Below are 21,948 nucleotides of genomic sequence, written 5' to 3'. Positions count from 1 at the left end.
GAAAGGTCACAGAGACACTTGAGAGCAGCAGTGTTCGAGTTGCAGTTGCAGCTTTAGGTCTGTCGCAAGTTGAGGTAAAAACACTATTGATTAAAAATTTAATAATTTTGCTTTGTTCATGACATTTTGAAGCTGACAATGAGGCAATTTTTTTTGCATACTTCAGTCTGAAAAGGCACTTCATGTCAATTTATTACCAATTTTTGTAGTGTAATTTTCTCCACTCCAGTATCAACATACAGTCAAAGAAAATGATTTTATGTACAACAAAAATACTGCAGGTCTGGCAATGATTGGTTTACAACAAAAAAGTGTTTGCCTTTATCCCCAAGATGTAGGTTGGGTTGAGAGAGTAGTGTAGAAACCCTCTAAATGTAGTTTACTGTTATACACCTATTGTAGGTTGGGTGGCTGTGCTGAGGGAGAATGAGTAGATTATAACTGCCCTGCATAGTTCACTGTTAATATTACAGGTCAGCAGTTGGGACTGGTATAGAATTCTAATAAAAAATCCCAGATATTTCTGAGGTTTTGAGGATTCACTTAAATTGCCCCCTCAGACCTCCTCCCGGGCCAAATGTAGCAATCAGTTGCATGCTCTGTTGACTTAAATGCAGACTCACTGCACTTTTACATGTTAAAAAAACTAAAAAAATTCTTTAGTCTGCACATGAAATAAAATTCAAAGCAGAGCAGAGAATCTTGTCTTTCATGCCACCTTTTGTTTTTCTAATCTGCTCAGCCATAGGTTCAGATTACACATGCACACCAGGGATATACTGCAACAGAAGTAGCTCTCACAGTGGGATGGAGTCTCAGTGTTACCTTCTTGGCAGGTATGTCACTGCCGCTAATCAGGAGGGTGAGGGTGAGATGGCAGGCAGGTGGTTGTGGTGCATGCACACCTCGGGAGCCAAATTGGTGCTCCTGCTGGTGTGCCTGCACTGTGCTTCCCTCCTTGCTGCCTTGTCCCTCCCTTTCCCGGTAAGCAGAAGCCACACATCTACCAGGAAGTTAGCATTGTGGCTGTGCCCCACTGGATGCATCTCTTCTGAACTGCAACATTTTGTTGTGGGTTCCCACTTGTTATAGCACATATTTACTCTCCTTCTGCCACAAAACAAAAGTCCTTTTTCTTACCTTCTGAAATTTTCAGGTTAATTTAGTAAATGTTTTGTTTCACATTTAAAATGAAACAATCCTACTCTTTATACATTGGATTCAAATCACTACACTAACAGCCAGAATCACATGCTATAAACCAATTGATTAAATTATTCTGGAAGATGTTTTCTTTCCTTATACACAGACACATTTTATAGCTATATTTTTGGGGGGTTGTTTTTTTTTTGCCATTGCCTAGTTTTGAACCTCAATACATTTTTTTAAAAAAACACACACAGTATAGTTCCAGAGAAATTTACTATGTGCTGATATCAGTGATGACACGACTGGCTGCATTTTTATCACTTAATCAGTATTCCATATGTTCTGTATACATGGGATTTGTACTTGAACTTACTCTTGATTCAAAATAGAAAATAAGTTTAATAACAGCTATTACACATGTATGTGTGAATCCCACTGGGAATTCAAATGCCACCCCTGAGAGTGTAGTGGAACCTTTTGCTAGAATTAAACCCGCACATCACTTTTACATGTATATAAGCTTGCCCTCAACTCCAATAAAGCACACAAAGAGTAAAGTAAAGGTTGGTTTATTGAAAGAGGAAACAGAAAAAATATAGCATTTTCATTTACAATTAATATGAGCAGCGTCTAACTTAACCCAATCACTTATTCCCTAACATTATAGATAGTATAAGACAGATCCCAAACCTAATTATGTTCAAAGTTGCACCAAGTCATACAGAGAGAAAAAGAGAGAAAGAAACTGAAGAGTTAGGGGTGAATATCCCTTTCCTGAAAATGTAGTGAGACTCTAGTTTGGAATGGGACTTCCACAACTAGCCCATGAGCCAAAGCTCCGCCCTTATTGTAACCTTGACTAGACACAAAAGCTCTCACCCTTCCTTAGTTCTCGTGGAGCCACAATGTTGTTCCTAGGGTGCGTTCCATAGAGTGAGAAAGTTGTCAGAGCCCCAGAGGTGTTGACGACTCCCTGAAATACTAGGTTTAAATATACTTTGAATCTTCATTGAACTGAATGTAAATTGGGAGGGGTGTATTAGTGAGTGATTTGGTACATGAAAGAATATCCTGTGTCTTGATTGTTCCACCTGTCTGAAGTTAAACCTTTACCTGTAGCCTCTAGAGAAATTGTATAAGTGTAAATTAAATTTATTCCTTATCTTTTGTTAATCCAAGCTTTACCCTGGGCACACACCATTGTTTAGTTAAATGGATTATTCCTGAGCAATCCTGGAATTTGGAACCTTCTGTATTACTTGTTAACTCTGTTGGTACATATCTTCCTGAGGTCAACAGCTCCTTTTCTGATCCTATTGTGGTTTGAGGTCAACTTAAGGCCTGTTTCATAGAGGTCACCCAAACCTCTATAGATTCTTATGCTCTGACCCACTGAGATGAATCTGAGAATAAAAAATTCCATTTTTTGCACACCACTCATAATGAAATGAAGTGAAAATTTGAATTTGAATTGAAGTCTTCAGAGACTGGAGAATTAACTATTTAGCTATCGGATTATTAAAGCTTGATATCTCAGTAGTTGGAATATATTTCAAGAACATACAAATAATAGAACTAATAGCAATGGAATGCATCTTTAAATCAAGATTAATAGGTTTACAAGTGTGTCAAGTATTAATTCAAGAATAAAAAGCTTGCTTTCACACTTGATATCCCACTACATCATACTCTGAGTAGATCCATTGAAATTAATGGATTTTAAGCATGACTAACATCTGATGTCACCCAGTATGTCTTCTCTATGTGTAAACCATTGTAAAGCTTAAATTCCAAAAGCAACTGTAATAAAGTCTCACAAATGCATGTTTGTGAATGACATAAAAATCACTCCCTCGTGTAGGATTAGAGCACATTTTACTGAAGATATTTTCAGTACAATTTACACTTTACAAGTAAAGCATGAAGCTTGACTAAATTTTGGATCAATATCTAAAAAGCCCCTCCCCCCACATTACAAAAAAGGCAAATTCTTAACTTGTACATTACATTTGGATTTAGAGTTCAGCACAGTGACTTTATTGCAATAGTCAAAGGCCTTTGCAACCTCTCACTCTACATGTAAAATAAAGGAATTAACAACATTATTTATATTAATAAACCCATTCATAATAAAAGTTAAAATGTTATAATTAAAAATCCCTATCAGCCACAATTGCTAGCCATGTGAATAACTTCGTTTCAGTCTGTAAAATAAATTGTTAAATGTGCAGGTAGTTTCTTAGCTGCTATGGCAAATAGTGTCACCTTTAAGTAATTTAAAACCAATTATACATTAATAGTTGAATCACATCTTGTGACGTTTTGTCCAAATAGTAAGAAGGAATATGTAACAAGCATTACCTCCCTCCCAGGATCTCAATATAATGGCAAAATAATTATTATTTCTTTAATTTGGCTGCAACAGAAAATACATTTTTGCTCCTGCGGCAGAATATCTATAAAGGCCCTATGTAACTGGAAGGTTACAAGCCCTGATGTGATCTTTCTTAAGCTTACAATATGACCATGAAAAACACATGTTATTAATAGCTATGCCATTGTTCTAGGTGTCATAGCCAAGCCCCCATTTCTTCAGGGAACAATGAATCAAGTTTGTTTTGACATCTCTGTGCCTAGCACCCTATCCTGATTCAAAATCAATTGGTCTATAAATCTATCAACTGGTCCAAAATGCAGCACCAGATTACTGGCTGGGGTTCCCTTCAAATCTGATACAACCCCTGTTTTAAAAAAGCTGCATTGATTGCCAGTTGGTTTCTGGGCCCAATATAAGGTGCTCATGTAAATGTTTAAAGCCCTAAACGATTTAGGTTCTAAATATGTGAAAGACCACCTCCTTCCCTACAGACCCTTTCGGTTGTTGAAATCAGCAGCAGACCTTTGAGTAGTTCCACTGCCCTCAGGTGTCCAGGGTGTGGCTGTCCAGGTGAGGGCCTTCTCTGTGGCGGCCCCTAAGTTGTGGAAGTCCCTCCCCATCAAGATGTGTCTGGCAACTTCATTTAGGACCCACCCTATTTTGTGATTTTAGGTCATTTTAAATTGTATTTCATGCTATATTTTAAAATTGTTGTAATCCGCCCTAGGACCTTTGGCTGAAAGGCAGGTAATAAATGTTACTACTGCTATTACCCCTACTACTTTATTGTTCCAACCAACATAATTTGGTAAGAGTTGTGGGGGCAAGGGAGATACAGTATAGGCAGAAATTTCTTTTTAAACTACTTTTGCAAAACCAAATTCCCCCAACTGTTTTTTAAATGTAGGAGAATTTGAAGAGGAGTTTGAGAATTGAGGAGGACAGCTTCTAAGAGGGTAACTCTGTGAAAACAAGGAAACCAAAATCTAGATGAACACGTAGAACCTTGCACATGGTCCCTCTTTAACTTGTGACTAACATGAAAACGTTGTTAAAAACAAAACAAAAAAACCCTATTCTTTTATTTACAGAAAGATGTTCTGCAGAACCTTCCTAAATACTCTAAAAAATATATTGAGTACAGTGTTGAAGTGAGCATGCCTGAATATTTTGAAATCCCTGAAAAAATATATATACCTGTGTTGGCATCAAGCAGAGTTAATTCTACACACCGCGAAAAACGAGATATTTGGTCTTCAGAAGAAAGAGGTAACAAGCATCTGATTAGTAAACTATCATCATCATCATCATCTTGATAATAATTATTCTGAAATATTTCATACATCACCTGGCCAAAGATACCATCTCATCTACTTCAGATGTTTACTTGGAAGGGGCACCCACTGAGTAGAAGATTCTTGGTGTTGGGGAGATAAGAAATGGTCTGAAGCAGTTTACAACTGCTGCAAGTTATAGGAGCAGTTTCTTTCCCCCCATTTTCCTTTGTCCAACTCGATGTGTCGTATATTGGCACTTAGCTGGTTTTCTCTATGACCAGGCATCAGGGGGCAATCCTATAGGAAAGCTGCTCTTGGCCTTTCAGAAGGTACCAATATCAGTGTGGTAACACCTCAGGGAGAAAAGAAGTAAAAGAAAAGTAATAATATTCAACTCTAAGAACATAAGAAGAGCCTGCTGGATCAGGCCAATGGCCCATCTAGTCCATTAGCCTTTTCTCACAGTGGCCAATTACATGCCTGTGGGAAACCTGTAAGCGGGACCTGTGCACTCTCCCCTCCTGTGGTTTCCAGCAACTGGTATTCAGAAGCATACAGCCTTAACAAAACACCTAAATTTGCTAGGTTGTGTTCAAAAATTGAAAATAATACAGGCACTGCTCATAGGTTTACAGTCTAAAGGCGTAGTGAGGGAAGGAAATACATATAAATGGGAAAGAGAGTCAATCCGGAAAAGCCAAGTGGAAGAGATGTTGATAGAAATACCATGTTGTTGTTTTGGATTATTTTATATGTCTCAAATGTCATAATGTGGATCTTACTTTAATGATAATAATAAATTTAAACAGAAGTGGTCATAAAAAGCTGTTCAGCACAGATTTGCTTGTTGAATATTTTAAAATTATTTTTCAGAAAACAGTATGTTCATTCTTCTTAGCATTGATGTGGTCTTCACCGGAATTTGAAGTTCATGCTTCTTGTGTGTTGTTAATATTGTTACTAATTTTAGTTATTTATAGCATATTTATTTATTTAATTTATATCCAACATTTCCTCCCAGGAAGGTACCAAGAGCGGCAAAGAAAAACAGTAAAAACACTTTAAAACATATTAAAACAAAGCATCTTTTAAAACATTAAACATCTTTAAAAATATCTTTTTTTAAAAAAGCTTTAAAAACATCTAAAATAGTAATTCCAACACAGATGCAGACTGGCATAAGTCTGCCAGGGCGGCAAACAGCATTAAAAACACTTTAAAACATCATAAAAACAGATTTTAAAATACATTAAAACAAAACAACTTTGAAAACATTTTTTTAAAAAGCTTTGAAGACATCCTAAAAAAAGGTTTAAAATCATATTAAAAAGTAATTCCAACACAGAAGCAGATTGGGATAAGATCTCAACTTAAAAGGCTTGTTGAAAGAAGGTCTTCATTAGGTTGCGAAAAGGTAACAGAGATGGCACCTGTCTAATATTTAAGGGTAGGGAGTTCCACAGGGTATGTTGTGGAGAACAGACCTCCTGATAAGATGGTATCTGCAGGAGGCTCTCACTTGCAGAGCCCAGTGATCAACTGGGTATAGAAGGGATAAGACGATCTTTCAGGTATCCTGGTCCCAAGCTGTATAGGGCTTTGTACACCAAAACTAGAACCTTGAACTTGGCCCGGTAGCAAATGGACAGCCAGTGCAATTCTTTTACCAGCGGGGTGACATGTTAGCGATACCCTGCCCCAGTGAGTAGTCTCACTGCCACAGTTTGCACCAGCTGCAGCAACCCAATGCTATTCTCTGAAAACGACCCTGGAGATAGGATCAGAACCATTGTAAAACTGCCTCCCATACCCATCTCACCAAGTCGGCCCAGAAAGATACCATGGTCAATGGTATCAAAAGCCACTGAGGAAAGAGTACAGGGTTGCACTCCACCTGTCCTTTTCCCAATAAGGTCATCCATCAGGGCGACCAAGGCCGATTTAGTCCCATAACCAGGCCTGAACCCAGACAGGAATGGGTCAAGATAATCTGTTTTATCCAAGAGTACTTGCAATCGCTGCACCACAGCCCTCTCAATCACCTTCCCTAAGAAAGGGGTATTTGCAACTGGTCTGTAGTTGTTGCAGACCAATGGGTCCAGGGTGGGCTTTTTCAGGAGCGGTTGGATCACTGCCTCTTTCAGGGCAGCTGGAACCACTCCCTCCTGCAATGATGCATTGACCACACCCTGGATCCACTCGGTCAAACCCCCTCGGCAATCTTTAATAAGCCAAGAAGGGCAGGGTTTGAGAGGACACATTGCTGTCTGCATCATCACAAGCATCTTGTCTATGTCACCAGGCCGCATCAACTGAAACTGTTCCCGAGAAGTTGCAGCAGATGTTGCACTGGACACCTCAGTGGGGACTAAGTAGATGTGGATGGGGCATCAAGACTGCTACGGAGGCGAGCAACTTTACCCTCAAAGTGCCTTGCAAATCATTCACAGTGGGCCTCCGAAGGGTCCAAGACTCCATTTCCTGGAGTTGATGTCAACAGACCCCTGACAATACGGAAAGGGGTTGTTGTTATGTGCTTTCAAATCGATGACTCATGGTGACCCTATGAATCAGTGACCTCCAATAGCATCTATCATGAACCACCCTGTTCAGATCTTGTAAGTTCAGGTCTGTGACTTCCTTTATGGAATCAATCCATCTCTTGTTTGGTCTTCCTCTTGTCTAATATTTAAGGGGAGGAAATTCCAATGGGTAAGTGCCACAACACGAAAGGTCCTCTTCCTATGTTGTCTGGAATGAAGCTCCTGAGAAGATGGTATCTGCAGGAGACCCTTACCTGCCGAGCACAGTGATTGACTGGGTATATAAGGGGTAAGACCATCTTTCAGGCTGTAGAGGGCTTTGTATACCAAAACCAGGACCTTGAACTTGGCCTGGTAGCTAATTGGCAGCCAGTGCAATTCTTTCAGCAGGAGGGTGACATGGTGATACTCTGCCCCAGTGAGCATCGCATCACTACATTTTGAACCAGCTGCAGCTTCCAGTCCAACCTCAAGGGCAGCCCCACATAGACCACATTACAGTCATCCAGCCCATAGGTTACCAGTGCATGGACAACAGTGGTCAGGCTATCCCGATCGAGAAACAGCTGCAGCTGTCTTACCAGCCAAAGCTGGTAAAAGGCACTCCTAGCCACTGAGGTCACCTGGGCCTCTAGTGACAAAGATGGATCCAGAAGCACTCCAGACTATGAACTTGCTCTTTCAGAGGGAGTACAACACTATCCAAAGCAGACAATTATCCGAACTTGGGAACCACCAACCCATAGTGCCTCCATTTGGAATAGGAGTCAGCCTCAATTTATTGGCCCTCATCCAGCCCCCACCATCAAGTCCAGGCACCAGTGCAGGGTTTGCATGGCCTCTCCCAATTCAGATGTTAAAGAGAAATGGAGCTGGGCATCGTTAGCTTACTGCTGACACCTCACCCCAGATCTCTTGATGACTGCTCCCAAGGGCTTCATATACAACAGCACTGGGGATAAGATGGTACCCTGCAGCACCCCACAGCACAACTGCCAGAACCCGAAAGACAATCACCCAGTGCTATTCTCTACAAACAACCCTGGAGACAGGATCAGAATCATTGTAAAACAGTGCCTCTGATACCCATCTCCTTAAGTCGTCTCAGAAGGATACTATGGTCAATAGTATCAAAAGCCGCTGAGAGATCAAGTAAAAGTAACAGGGTAGCACCCCCTCTGTCCTCCCAATAAAGGTCATCCAACAGGGCGACCAAGGCCGATTCAGTCCTATAACGAGGCCTTGAACCCAGATTTGAATGGGTCAGGATAATCTGTTTCATCCATTTTTATCCCACACTTCAGCCAAAAAAATAGCTCTCAAAGTGATAAGACAGGCACTGCCTTCAGGCTTACAGTCTAAAAACATGACACAAAATGGAAAGTGATTGGATGAAAAAGAAATCTCAGGCAATATTTCTTAGTTAAAGAGTTCTTATATTTACCAGTTGGAATGGTAAAATTTCAAAAAGGAGAGTAACTGAAAGTGCTGATGGAACTAGTCTTTCAGCACAGTTGATGGAGACACCCTGAAGTCCCTTTTACTTCCTCTCCTGTCACACTTTTACTAAAAAGAAGAAGTGGAATAGTTTTAGATAATGATTTTTATCAAGTTTGTGAGGATATATCCATTTTAACCCATGATATCACAGTTTTTTAAAAAAAATAAACTGTTACATTTATACATGTAAGGAAAATTGGAACCAAAGCACATGGAGATATACCGTATATTCCGGCGTATAAGATGACTTTTTAACCCAGGAAAATCTTCTCAAAAGTCGGGGGTCGTCTTATACGCCGGGTGCTGAAAAAGAGCGGGAAAATTAAGTCAAAAAATGGCGGACAATAACGAAGCGGCAATGGCGGGCGGGGGTAGAGCCGCTTGTGCTGCAGTCGCGGGGCCGATAAGCAAGGTCGCGGCGCAGAAAATCAATAAAGGAACGGCTAGGTAAAAAAGGCAAAAAAGCTGCCGCCGCTAAGGAAGCAGGAGGAGGCAGCCGCAGCCGCTGTATGCAGGGACCGTTGCGGCGCGAAACTGTCAGGCAGCGAGGCTCAAGGCAGTCCGAGATAAAAGCCGCAAAGGGAGAGAGCCGCAGCCGCAGACTCTCAATGAAATATTCCCGGGACGGGGGAGACTCAAACGGCCAGGAACGGGAGGGAAATAACGACGGGAGCTGCAGCCGCAAGCTCCCGCTGGGAATAGAGAGAACTGCAGCCGCGGTCCCTCTGATGGCCGTTGGATGAAAGGCTGGGAAAATCAATGGCCCGGGCAGCAGGGAACCCCCCCCAAGGGAACTCCCCAGGAATGGAAAACACGATGTTAGATACAAGACAGAGGGAAGGGAACACTTGGTAAACACACAGTCACAAAACCTCCACACTCTGTCAAACAAATACAGCAACAAAAAACACAGAAAACTTAGCTAAGCTACGCTATAGGATCTCAATCTTGTTCGTACGAAGGCAAGAATGAACTGGAGAGTGGGAGGGGCTTGACGCCCCTAGTCTTGACTTCAAAGACATTCTTGCCTTCGCACGATAGGCTTTGTATACAACAACCAGCCAATCGCCAGTAAGGTACATCGCTTGCATGTCATAAGCAGGGGTAGTCTTATACGGCGAGTATATCCCAAACTCTATATTTTAACTGGAAAAGTTGGGGGGTCGTCTTATATGCCCAATCGTCTTATACGCCGGAATATACGGTAGGTAATCCAATGACAGGTGAACATTTTGTCAAAATAAGTTGCTGTGCATGAATTATTCCTTGATTGCACACCTGAAGACCTTCCTCTCTCAATGAGCCTTTTAAGTAGATATCTTATCCCAGTATGCATCTGTATTGTTACTGTTTTAAAGGTATTTTTAAATATGTTTTTAGTGTTCTATCACTTCTTGTTTGCTGTCCTGGGCTCCCTCTGGAAGGAAGGGCAGGATGTAAATTTAACAATAAATAAATAAAATTAGGAGTATAAAGACTCTCACATCCAGTGCCCATCTTGTGCATATGAAGGATTACTAAGACTAAACTGGGTGTTCTAGACCAGCCTTTGTGGTTACGGAGCCCCTGCTTTTCTCTCATCTGAAGGAGAGAATCCCCTTTTTTCTCTTGCCAGTCATGTGTTCTGTAGAATTTGATTTGGATTGATCCATAGTTCTTGGCAAGGACAATATCCGGCTACAATCTTGAAACAATTAAACACACATCATAGCCTATGCAAATAATGCAACCTGTGCTTTTAAATTGTTACAGGATTGTAGCCTTTCCTAGAATTTCACCAGGCTGACCACCATAGTTCAAGCACTGGTGACTTTAAGACTGGATTACTGCAGTGCACTCTATATGGGGCTTTCCTTTCATTTGATCCAGGAACTGCAGTTAGCGCAGAATGCTGAGTCCCTGTCAGCATATATCACCTCTGTTCAGGGATATGCACTGTTTGCCGATTTGCTACCAGGCCAAGTTCAAAGCTTTACAATTGGTATATAAAGCCCTTAAAAGCTTGGTAGCAGCTTACTTGCGGGATCGCTTTACCCCTATATGCCCACGCACGCACTCAGATCTGTGGGACAGGCACTGTTACAGGTCCCACTTAATATCTGTTCTGCACTTGTAAGAAATCGTTATTTTAGTGTGGCAGCACCAGCTCTTTGGAACTCCCTGCCTATTGACATCAGGCCAGGCACCTTCACTATATTATTTCTGGTGCCTGCTTAAAACTTTTTTGTTTAGGCATGCCTATCTAGATATATAGATGATAATGTGTTTGTTTTTTCTGTTGCTGTTTTTAATTTGTTTTAAAAATGTTTTAATTACTTGTTTTAACTGTTTTATTGATAATTTTAATGCATTTTGTAAACTGCTTAGAGGTTTTTTTTACAATCAAGCGGCATATAAATTTAAAGAAAGAAAGAAAGAAAGAAATGATTTTCACTAGTCTGTCTTGATAGCTTTTCAGATCCCTCAAAAAAATATTTGTGCCTGAAAAAAAAAGGCTTTAAAGTTAGGAGTTTAAGGATTGGGGCTTCAGAAGTAAAAGTTTGTGCTAGTAAGACTCCCACTGAAATAAATTGATCATGTGGGACAATTGAGGTTACAGGATGTGTATAGTGAATGATCATACAACAAGGCAGTGACCAGTTTCATTATTTATTTTTTTATTTATTTATTGTACTTTTAGACCGCCCTTTAGCAACAAGCTCTCAGGGCGGTGTACAACAGAATAAAACCACATTAAAATACAGGTGACTGAGGGTACAATACAACAATAAAAACATTTTAAAAGCAAGGTGAAGACAAAGATTAAAATAAGATTACAATTAAAATTAAGATTAAAATTAAAATGCCTGGGCAAAGAGGTAGGTCTTTACCTGGCGCCGAAAAGATAACAAACATTTTAATGATCAATATGATTATTAGAAATATTGTCAGTGTGTTTAGGAAGTATTTTGAATATGCTAATATAAAGTAACATAAAAATAAAATTTGTAAGAATTGCTGACCAGGTTTTTGACAAACTTTCATGCATGCCTATTCTCAAAACAGCCCATAGCTTTTTGTTTGCAGTACACAAGCCACATTCATCTTGACATCAACATAATTTTCATCATGTATCTGAGTGAAATATTTTTACATAGCTGTCTGCTTATTTCAAATAGTTAGTCATTGCTATCTATCTATTTATGTATGTGAGCAATCATGCAGTACCCACAGATTTTAACCATGCCAGCACAACTCTGGTACAAAGTGATGTGTTTACAATTTTCTAGAAATGCATAAGTGGTTTCTCAGCTTGTGGCTCATGCAGTTACTTCATGCAAAATGGATGGCTGCATATATGAAGTGCACCTGGGATTACATTATAAAGACTATCAAAATATGACAACATTAATAGGCTAAAAACTTTTTATAAATGTGATAAACTGTTGATAGTCACATTACTAAAATTTATAGCAAATAAAATAACAGAGCCAATTATCCCCCACTAAGCTTCTCAGTTTAAAGTACTTTAAAATGATTGAATATCATGACAAATCATATTACTTAGGCTAGCAAATCATTTACTATATGTTAACATCTTTGCTTGCTAGACCTCACAATATTTCCACTACTCGATTTAGATGAGATAAATATTTACATATTTAATAACACTATCTAGAAAGCATAATTTCCTGCATACTTTTCTATATGTATATGTTAAAATATCCCTTCATATTATATTCAAGAACCAGTTATCAGTTTTTTTCTTTTTATGCCTTATGAATTCTGCCTCAGATACTTGTTCACTGTCAGGTGTAATCAGAGCAATCTTTTAATCCAAAGTAATTTCCTGGAGGTTTAAACCTGCTCCTCAATACAGATTATCAATGATCCTGTTTCTCTTCTGCTTGTATTCTGTGGGTGGCCTATTTTGTTTTACATACAAAGTATGAAAACAGGCAAGGTTCTCGCACAAGGTTATCCGTGTTCCTTTATTAATATACTTAGATATGATTCTTGTGTTCTGGCTTCTAAACATTATGAGATACATATCAGTGTTCAAATTGTAGTTATGGACAGCAAGTCATGCGCCAGAACTGGTGGCCTTAGAAACAGATGTGCATCTCAGATTTGCATCAAAGACACATACAACTAGTTCAGTAGGGTAAATGAGTATTGTGCAGATAGGGATGTGCACTCATATGTCTATCAACAATAGAAATACATATGAAAGTTCACTTATGTGTGCGTGTTTCTCTTACTGGATTGTGAAAACCATCTTTACAGAAGTCCTATTTCAGAACTGTACCACTGCTTCTTCCCCTTGCATGCATTGGATGCAGGATACTAATGAACCATTTACTGCCTCCCCCCTTCCTATGATGAGGCAGGAATTACGTTGTACTCATTAAATTCCACATCTTGGCTGCCGTTCTGAGTGTTAACTATAGTTTGGGCAGTTCTAATTTACCAAGAGAAAACACAAGCTAACCTCTTCTTTGAATTGCTGCTTCTTTAAAAAAAAAATGTCAAAAAAATTGTAACAAAATAACAACAAACATCAACTTCAGTTCAATGAATAATATATCCAACTTCTGTTAGGAATCAAACTTATACCATATCAAACTATGTCAACAAATCCCTCCAGAATGAGCTCTGTGTGATTGGTAGATGCATTCCCACACCATTGATGTACAAGAAAAAAAGGGACCTAGATATTCACAAAATTATCCTTGTTGCCAATACATCTGGAAATCCTAATTTATTGTGGCAGTCATTCTGGTAATGCCATCTGCCATATGTGTAAAAACAAACGCTGAAAGGTGAATCCTCCTCCTGTCTTCTAGTACCTCACTACTTCCATATGTGCCACCACTAGGAGATGCATCACCAACTCCTTATAGAGATTACAGGCACCCTCTTGTAGTGAAAGTAATGTCAACCTGGGATTCGAGATTAACATCATTTAGTTAAGTCTGTTTAATTAACACCTGTTTAGTTAAATCTGAGATAACACTGAAAAATCTTTCTTTGGAACTCTTTTACATCAGGGCATTCCCTCCAAATATGCATGTACAGCACATACTTTCCCATTCATCTTCCAAAACTTAAATCAGTTTCTCATATTATTCTTAGAATCTCCATTCATTTCTGTGAATAGTATGCCATTCATTCTGGACACAAGTACCTTCCTCTCCCCACTCTGTTCTATACCGATATGCTAATAAACTGTTAAATTGCAAAGTCCTCCCTCTTCCTATTAATTTCCCTGCAAATAACTTTATTTGACATTATCATATCATGTGACCCTAATCCCTTGCAATAACTCCCCTATTCTGATATTGTTTGCTTCCTTTCAAGTATGTCCCTAAGCCTCTATTCTGTTCTGTTTTGGATGGGTAAGAAGCTATATATATATATATACACGCAGACCCCTTTGGACTCCCACCCAGCAAATTGATGTTACTTATCCTGCTGGAGGTCTGGGTGATCCAAAAAATGGCAGCAATGGTGCCACACATGGGGCTAAAATCTTTGCCCAACACATCCAAACCTTATGATACATTTTGTACTTAAGTTACAATACATAAAAATTGCATCTCACATTAGCTATGAAAGACACTTAGGTGTTTAATCCATTGTTTCCTCTTCAAAATACTTGGAAGCAGTGAATCAATCCAAGATGAGATCCTTGCTTGGTATTTTGAAGAGGAACTTGTGAGCTTTGCATATGGTCATCCTTAATAACTGATAGGAAAGAAGTGTTTTGTACTTTGGTATACAAACCAGAATGCAACCATACCACAATAAGCAGTCCTTAATGTGGGCAAAGATGTTATCTGGTGTGCAATAAATTCTGCAAAATGTATATCCTGTGTAACAATTGGGAGAAAGAACAGATCATAGGTAGTTAGGAAAATTAAACCTATTCTGATAATAAAAGCATGTTATCTAAAAATTATTCCTATTCCTCTAGTTCTTTTTTACTTTAGTGTATTAAGGCTGACAAGAATTGCTAATATTTTTATATTAAAAAAGGGCGAGTTTTGTCTTCTAGTTCTTAAACTGTACATCAAAAGATTGAAAAATGATCTAATGTGGATCTTTTCTGTGCTCCCATGTATTGCATGAATGTTATGAGCTGGATGCAATCGAATTTGAAGGAAATATATTTAGGAGCTAGGGATAAGTAAGCAAGTTTTATTACTTGTATAACTGACAAACATAGGGCATTTTTGTGGAAGATAGCCAACGGGGATAATAACTTGGTGACAAAACAGAAAAGAGGTAATAATTCGTAAATTAGCAGGTCATTAATCTTGTCTTTATGAGAGAACAAGCTAATGTATTTCAGAGAAGTTTGAACCTGAGGTGTTATAATCTGTTCGATAGACTGGTAATGTTGGAGGCACATAATATAATACTGTATTACTCCTTTCGTGAACTTCAGCTTTTATAAAGAATAACAAGAGTTCAAGCAAGGTTGGAAATGGTGATATCCATTTGTTTCTAGCTACCATTCATGAAAGGCTTGAATTGCCACTGAACACCATTTTGTCACAGGAAAACTAAATTGCCAATGAAAGCACTATTTATTTATTACAGTTATTTATATCCTGCCTTTCAGGATACAAATCCTCTAAGGCAACTTATAAGTAACAATTAAAAAAACCAATAAACAATATCAACATACAAGTTATCAGGCTCCTTCCCAGTTGGCAGAGTCTAGCTGGAACAGGAGAAGGCTCCTGATGTCTTCTTTGCCTGCTTCCTTCTCTCCTGGAATTGTTGCCACAGGGCAGTTGGTGGTAGATAGCTCTGGTGGGGAGGGGGTGGTCCAGTGGCAGCTGGGCCAGAGGTCTGATGCCTGTCTTCCTTGCTCTCCCGGGATCCTTCCCACAAGGCAGCTGGTAGTAGATAACCCTGGGGGTGCTGTTGGTGGTAGAACAATCCAGCTGGAAGAGGCTCTGAGTTTTACTTTGCCTGCTTCTTTTGGGATTCTTTGCTACTACCAGTAATGATTATAATCAGGAATTAGCAACTATACTTTCCAACAAAGTAGTAGACAGTCAAGAAGGAACAGTCTATCACATTGACTCAAAACTCAAAAGAAAAGTACAGTTAGTCATGTTGCCTTGTAAAAAAGTGAGACGTGTCCTCTGGTTTTCTAAACCTTCATGGTGACACTGCCCTGCCATGGCTCAACAGTTGGGCTTCAGGAGATTCATTGTGAGGATCTCACACTTTTTTAAAAAGCAGCTGCAAAGGGTTTATCCAAACAGAGCAGGATAATCCACGGTTTCCATATTCGGTTTGTCATCTTATAGTCCTCACTTTGCCTTTTAGTTCACTCTTTCCCAATTTAAAAAAAAGCTTTTTTGCACCCGCAGTGGTAAGACCCCTACATTCTTTTCATTTTTTCCAAGCTCCACCTCTAAAACCTCCCCCTATCAACCAATTGGTCAGCAAAAAAAATATGTATGCTCCTCCCCCCCTTTGCAACGAAGCACAATATGGCTGTAAAGGAGTTCTCGCCTGGGAAGGAAAGGCTGCTGGTCAGTTTCACGCCTGCCTTGTTTGTATTTGCGATATTATGCTTAAATGAATGTATGCTTTTCTGCCTTTATTGATATTTAAGGAGATGCACACGCTGGCAATTGCACTTATTTCTCCAAAAAAGCAAGAAATGTGTCACCCCCTCCTCCTTCTCCCTTTCCTTTCCAGGGAGAATGAAATGCTTTCCGGAGCAGGCTTGAAACTGATCAGAAGCCCTTTTCGTGTTTGTATTTGCGATATTACACTTAAACGAATGTATGCTTTTCTGCCTTTATTGATATTTAAGGAGATACACATGCTGGCAATTGCACTTATTTCTCCAAAAAAGCAAGAAATGTGTCACCCCCTCCTTCTCCCTTTCCTTCCCATGGAGAATGAAATTGACAAAGCTTTCCGGAAGGCTTGAAACTGACCAGAAGCCCTTTTCTTGTTTGTATTTTCGATATTACACTTAAACAAATGTATGCTTTTCTAATTTGAAGCAAAAACCCCAGCAAGTAGAATGAAATTGACAAAGCTTTTGGAGGCAGGCTGAAACCGACCATCCCCCCTTTCTCGCTTGCTGTGCATTGCAGATCTCACCCAGAGCGACCGCCCAGTTTGCAGGCTGGCAAAAAATAAAACGCATCTGCGCAGTAGTTGCAGACCCCCCCCCAACACCCCACCATTGCGATGATTGGTTCAATTTTCCCTGGCTTATTCTCGCACATGCGCAAAAGTGCAGATACGTGATTGGCTGGAATGAGGAGAAGGGGCAAGTGGAAATACCCAAGAACCGCCCATCAGCTGTAAAGTCCACGGTATTGCATCCTAACTCCTGAAGGCACAGCGGATGATTCCTGATTTTAAACAGCAAATCGCATTTTTGCCGGTATTGCAATGTGTAACAGCGCAAGACATCATTTGGACGACCGAAAAATAATGAACACACATAGCGGGCGTGTCACACATTTTGCAGTCGTCTGGATGAGCCCAAAGAAAACCAAATCGTATTGGGGCTGTGGTGTATGACACAAAGCTGCTTCTTGCTCTGGGGGAGAAAAAAAAAAGGAATTTGAATAGCACCTGTGTGTTTTTCTTCTCAGACTGAATCATAGGCGGCTAATCTTTTTTGGTCTGAAGGCTGCATTGGCACCCCTCCAAAGGCTGTATGTCAGCATGTGTGCATTTCATTTGTGCTGCATGCGTGTGCACACACAAACTAACATAAGAAGAGCCTGCTGGCACAGACCAATGGTTTGTGTAGACCACCACTGGCCAACCAAAGTCTATGGGAAGCCCAAAAGCAGGTCCTATGAATCCTAGCAATGGCTAGTAGGCATTGATAGCCTTATCCTCCATGAATCTGTCTAAACCCCTTTTAAAACAGTCCAAATTAGAAGCCATCACTGCCTTCTGTGGAAGCAAATTCCATAATTAACTATGCACTGTGTGAAGAATTTGTCTGTCCTGAATCTTCCAACATTCAGCTTCATTGAATGTCCCCAAGTTTTAGTGTTATGAAAGATTGAGAAAAACCTTTCTCTGTACACTCTATCCATTCCATGCATAATTTTCTACATCTGTCATGTTTCCTCTTGCCTTTTCTCTTAACTGAAAAGCACCAAATACTGTAACCTTTACTCATAGCAGAGTTTTTCCACCACATTGATCATTTTGGTTGCCCTTTTCTGAATCTTTTCCAGCTCTATAGTAACCTTTTTGAGGTGAGGTAACCAGAACTATACACAGTAGTCCAAATGCCTGCACAATCAGAGGCATTATTGCTTCTGAATACCAATTTCTGGAAACTGCAGGGGTGGAGGAGTGCTCTTGTGCTCAGGTTCTGCTTGCGGGCTTCCTATAGACATCTGGTTGGCCACTGTGAAAACAGGATGATGGACTAGATGGGCTATTGACCTGATCCAGCAGACTCTCTTTATGTTCTTATGCATGGTCACACTATGGATTTGTATAATGGTGTTATGATATTGGCAGTTTGGTTTGCAGTTCCTTTCCTAGCATGGAATTTGCCTTTTGTTTACATCTGCCACACACTGGGTCAACATCTTTATTGAACTATCCACTACAACTCCAAGGTCACTGCCAGTTCAGACTCTATGAGAGTACATGTGAAATTAAGGTTTTTTGCTCTGATGTGTATCTGTTTACATTGTATTCTTGTTTACACTGAATTTCATTTGCCATTTTATCACTGCACATTCAGTTTGGAGAGGTCCTTTTGGAGCTCTTTGCAATCCCTTTTTGTTTTAACCACCTGGAACAATTTGGTATCATTAGCAAACTTGTTCACCCCATTTCTAGATCATTTATTAAATTATTAAAAAGCATAGGTCCCAATATCAATTCTTGGAGGACTCCAATTTCTATATTCCTCCATTGGGAGAACAGTCTATTTATTCCTACTTTCTGCTTCCTGTTTCTTTACTAATCCACAATATTACTTTCCCCCTATTCCATAACTGCTAAGGTTACTCTTTGGTGAGGTACTTTGTCAAAAGCTTTTAAAAAGTCTAAGTACACAATATCAGCTGGATTACCTCTATCAATATGCTTGTTGACACTCTCAGAGAACTCTAATAGGACTTATGCTTGCAGAAGCCATGCTGGTTCTGCTTCAAGAAGACTTGTTCTTCTATATGCTGAGTAATTTTGTCTTTAACAATACTTCCCATCAGTTTTCCTAGAACAGATGTTAAGCTAATGGGCCTCTAAGTTCTAGAATCCTGCCTGTATTCCTTTTTAAAAATTGGTGTTACATAGGCCACTTTCCAGTCCTCAAATATGGAGCCTGATTTTAGGGGCAAGCTACATATTTTTCTTAGAAGATTGGCAATTGTACATTTGAGTTATTTAATAACACTCGGATGGATGCTATCTGGCCTCAGTTTTTATTTTTTCTATAAAACCTAGAACTTTGGCACGTGTCACCACCATTTGTCTCAATTCAACAGACAGAACTCTCTCTCTCTCTCTCTCTTTCTCTCTCTCTCTCTCTCTCTCTCTCACACACACACACACACACGCGCATGCACGCACACTATACATACAGTTTGCTTATCTTTCCCTTGCCATCCTTGATCAGTGAGCTCCTTGATGACCTCCTTTTTCCTTTAACAGCCAGGGAGCTGCTCAGAGGTAGAAGGAGTTCATCAAGCAAGTTACCAGTAAGGTACACATTTTTTTTTGTTCCTAATTAAATCCAGCGAGCATCTCTCCCCCAATTCCCCTCTTCCATTAGATATTAAATTCATACAGTATGTCATTAAATGCTCACTGGTATGTTACAATTCTGGTTCTCTGTGGCTGTTCTCTCCATTGATGGCTCTCTGGCTGCTTCCATGATTAATCATATCTGCTTGGCAGGGAAGCAACAGGTGAAGCGTTTTGTGCTTTTTGTAACTGGTGAAATAGTTTGAACAACCTCTTACTTGCCCACATACAGAATTGAGGGTTCTTCATGTTTTCCCGTAAGCCTAAAGCTGTTCAGAGTCCTTATATGTCGGCAACTGCACTCACCTAGGCTTGCACCGTTTCCAACAGCAGTGTAACAAGCAGATTCAAAGAGGAAACTCCCACCAGAGACTTATCTCAGAATTGAGGATAAATCAGCAAAAAGAATGGAGTTCCACAGTAGAAGGTCTACACATTATTGAGTACACATTTCTGTTGTTGTTATGTGCCTCCAAGTCGACTACAACTTATGGCAACCCTATGAATCAGTGACCTCCAAGAGCATCTGTCTTGAACCACCCTGTTCAGACTTTGTAAGTTCAGGTCTGTGGCTTCCTTTAGGGAATCAATCCATCTCTTGTTTGGCCTTCCTCTTTTTCTGCTCCCTTCTGTTTTTCCCAGCATTATGGTCTTTTCTAGTGAATCATGTCTTCTCATTGTGTCCAAAGTATGATAATAAAAATTTCATCATCTTGGCTTCTATCTCCCTTTCCACAGAAGATGCTGTAGTTGAATTTCCTATAATACTTATACTAATAATACTTATTTTTCCCCACACAGAAGATGCTGCAGTTGAGCTTTCTATAAAATTTATGCCTCAATATCCTGGCCGATATCCCTGCCGGATTTTTCTTCAGTCAAAGTATGATGTTCGACTCTTTCAGATAGAATGTGTGGTGAATACAGATACTGCTGAGGCTGAGCTAGAGTTTGTAACTCCAGCATATCAAGCAGTGACTCAAGACATCCCAATAGTATGTTGATTTTGCTTCCTCAAAGTTTAAATAAGACTGGTCACTACTGGGTTAAAAATGCTGACCAAGCAAACCCATAAATATGTGTATACTACAGGCTGTGCCCCTGCTTGCTCCGCTCACCAACCTCTACTACAGTAACAACCTGGAGCTTCCCTTTTCCACCCTGTGCAACTACTAAGCTCTCTTTTTGCCTTCCTGACCCCTTATATATAAAGCCACTTCTCCTATTCCCGCTTTGCACCTCTGTTTCACTTTCACCTCATGTGGCTGCCCCCTCCTCTTCCTCTTTTTCTGCAAACCTCCTTGCACACAGACCACCCATTTGGTAACCTCCTGCACCTTCCTCCTCCCACACATTGCAACTACCAAGCACCATTTTCATCTTCTGCCCAATTGTGAAGCCACCACTATTCTTCAGCCCCTTTTGTTTCCTGTTTTCATCTTCACCTGCATTCCCATGCCTCCTACTCCTTCCTTTTTTTTGCAAACACCCCTTTGCCACCTGTTTTCACCTTCACTCCTTTTTCTTCTTTCCTTCTCTCTTCTTTTCTCAACTTCCCCTTGCACACAGATCCCCCCTATTTCCATGCCTCCTTCTCCCTCCTATTCCTCACCTCCCTTTTGTACACATACCCCATTTTTACCATCACCCCTTTTTCTTTCCTCCTTTTCTCAATTCTCTATTGCACACAAACTACCCCCATCTCCATGCCTCCTCCCCTCCTATTATACAGCCTCCTTTTCTCGCCCATGCCATTTGAAACAATGGGAGAAGTATGAGTATAACAGGGATAGAGAAACATGAGAGGAAAAAAGTGTTGGTTTTAAACAACAGGAGAGGTTTGAAAACAGCAAGAAGGGAGTTGGGAAAGGCTATATGGTAACCATGTTAGCTTTTTGGTGTTAGCTTCTGTGTTGTACCATCCCCACTATTTCTCCTTGTTAAAACTAAAAAACAACAACCCCACTCCCAAGTGTTCCTTGCTTCCCAATCTATTCAGACCTCTCTTGTTGTTTTAAACTGCCACTTTCCCCCTCTCACTATCCCTCTGTCCTCACTTCTTTGCCAGGGCAGGAGAGGATCTCAGCACTGTTAGAATATACATAGACATAGTTTGGAGGCCACATCCCCTTTTTGATCCTCCCTCTCCATGTTTCCATGGAGATGAGGCCTGCCCCTCCATGTGATGACATTCTTAGGCAAATATAGTATGAGAGTAGGTGGAAAACAGGAATGAGAGCTCTTGTATTTAGTTAATGTTTATGCAGAATACCTTCTATAACACTTAGCCACAAATGTATTATACTAAAAATTGTAGAAAAATATATTGGCTTATCTTAAAATAAGTTAAGAT

The 21,948-nt window shown here is 40.0% G+C and overlaps 1 long non-coding RNA gene across 1 annotated transcript; it reads left to right on the top strand.

Annotated features, from left to right (window-relative positions):
* Positions 1 to 9: 9 nt before the first annotated feature.
* On the top strand, positions 10 to 20,506 carry LOC133385089 (uncharacterized). The gene is made up of 3 exons (XR_009762773.1): positions 10 to 74; positions 4,618 to 4,795; positions 20,397 to 20,506. It is a non-coding gene; the product is annotated as an uncharacterized LOC133385089 (long non-coding RNA).
* Positions 20,507 to 21,948: the final 1,442 nt, after the last annotated feature.

The sequence above is a fragment of the Rhineura floridana genome, chromosome 5, assembly GCF_030035675.1.
Source record: "Rhineura floridana isolate rRhiFlo1 chromosome 5, rRhiFlo1.hap2, whole genome shotgun sequence".
NCBI lineage: Eukaryota > Metazoa > Chordata > Lepidosauria > Squamata > Rhineuridae > Rhineura > Rhineura floridana.
This window is presented reverse-complemented; position numbering and strand designations above follow the sequence as displayed.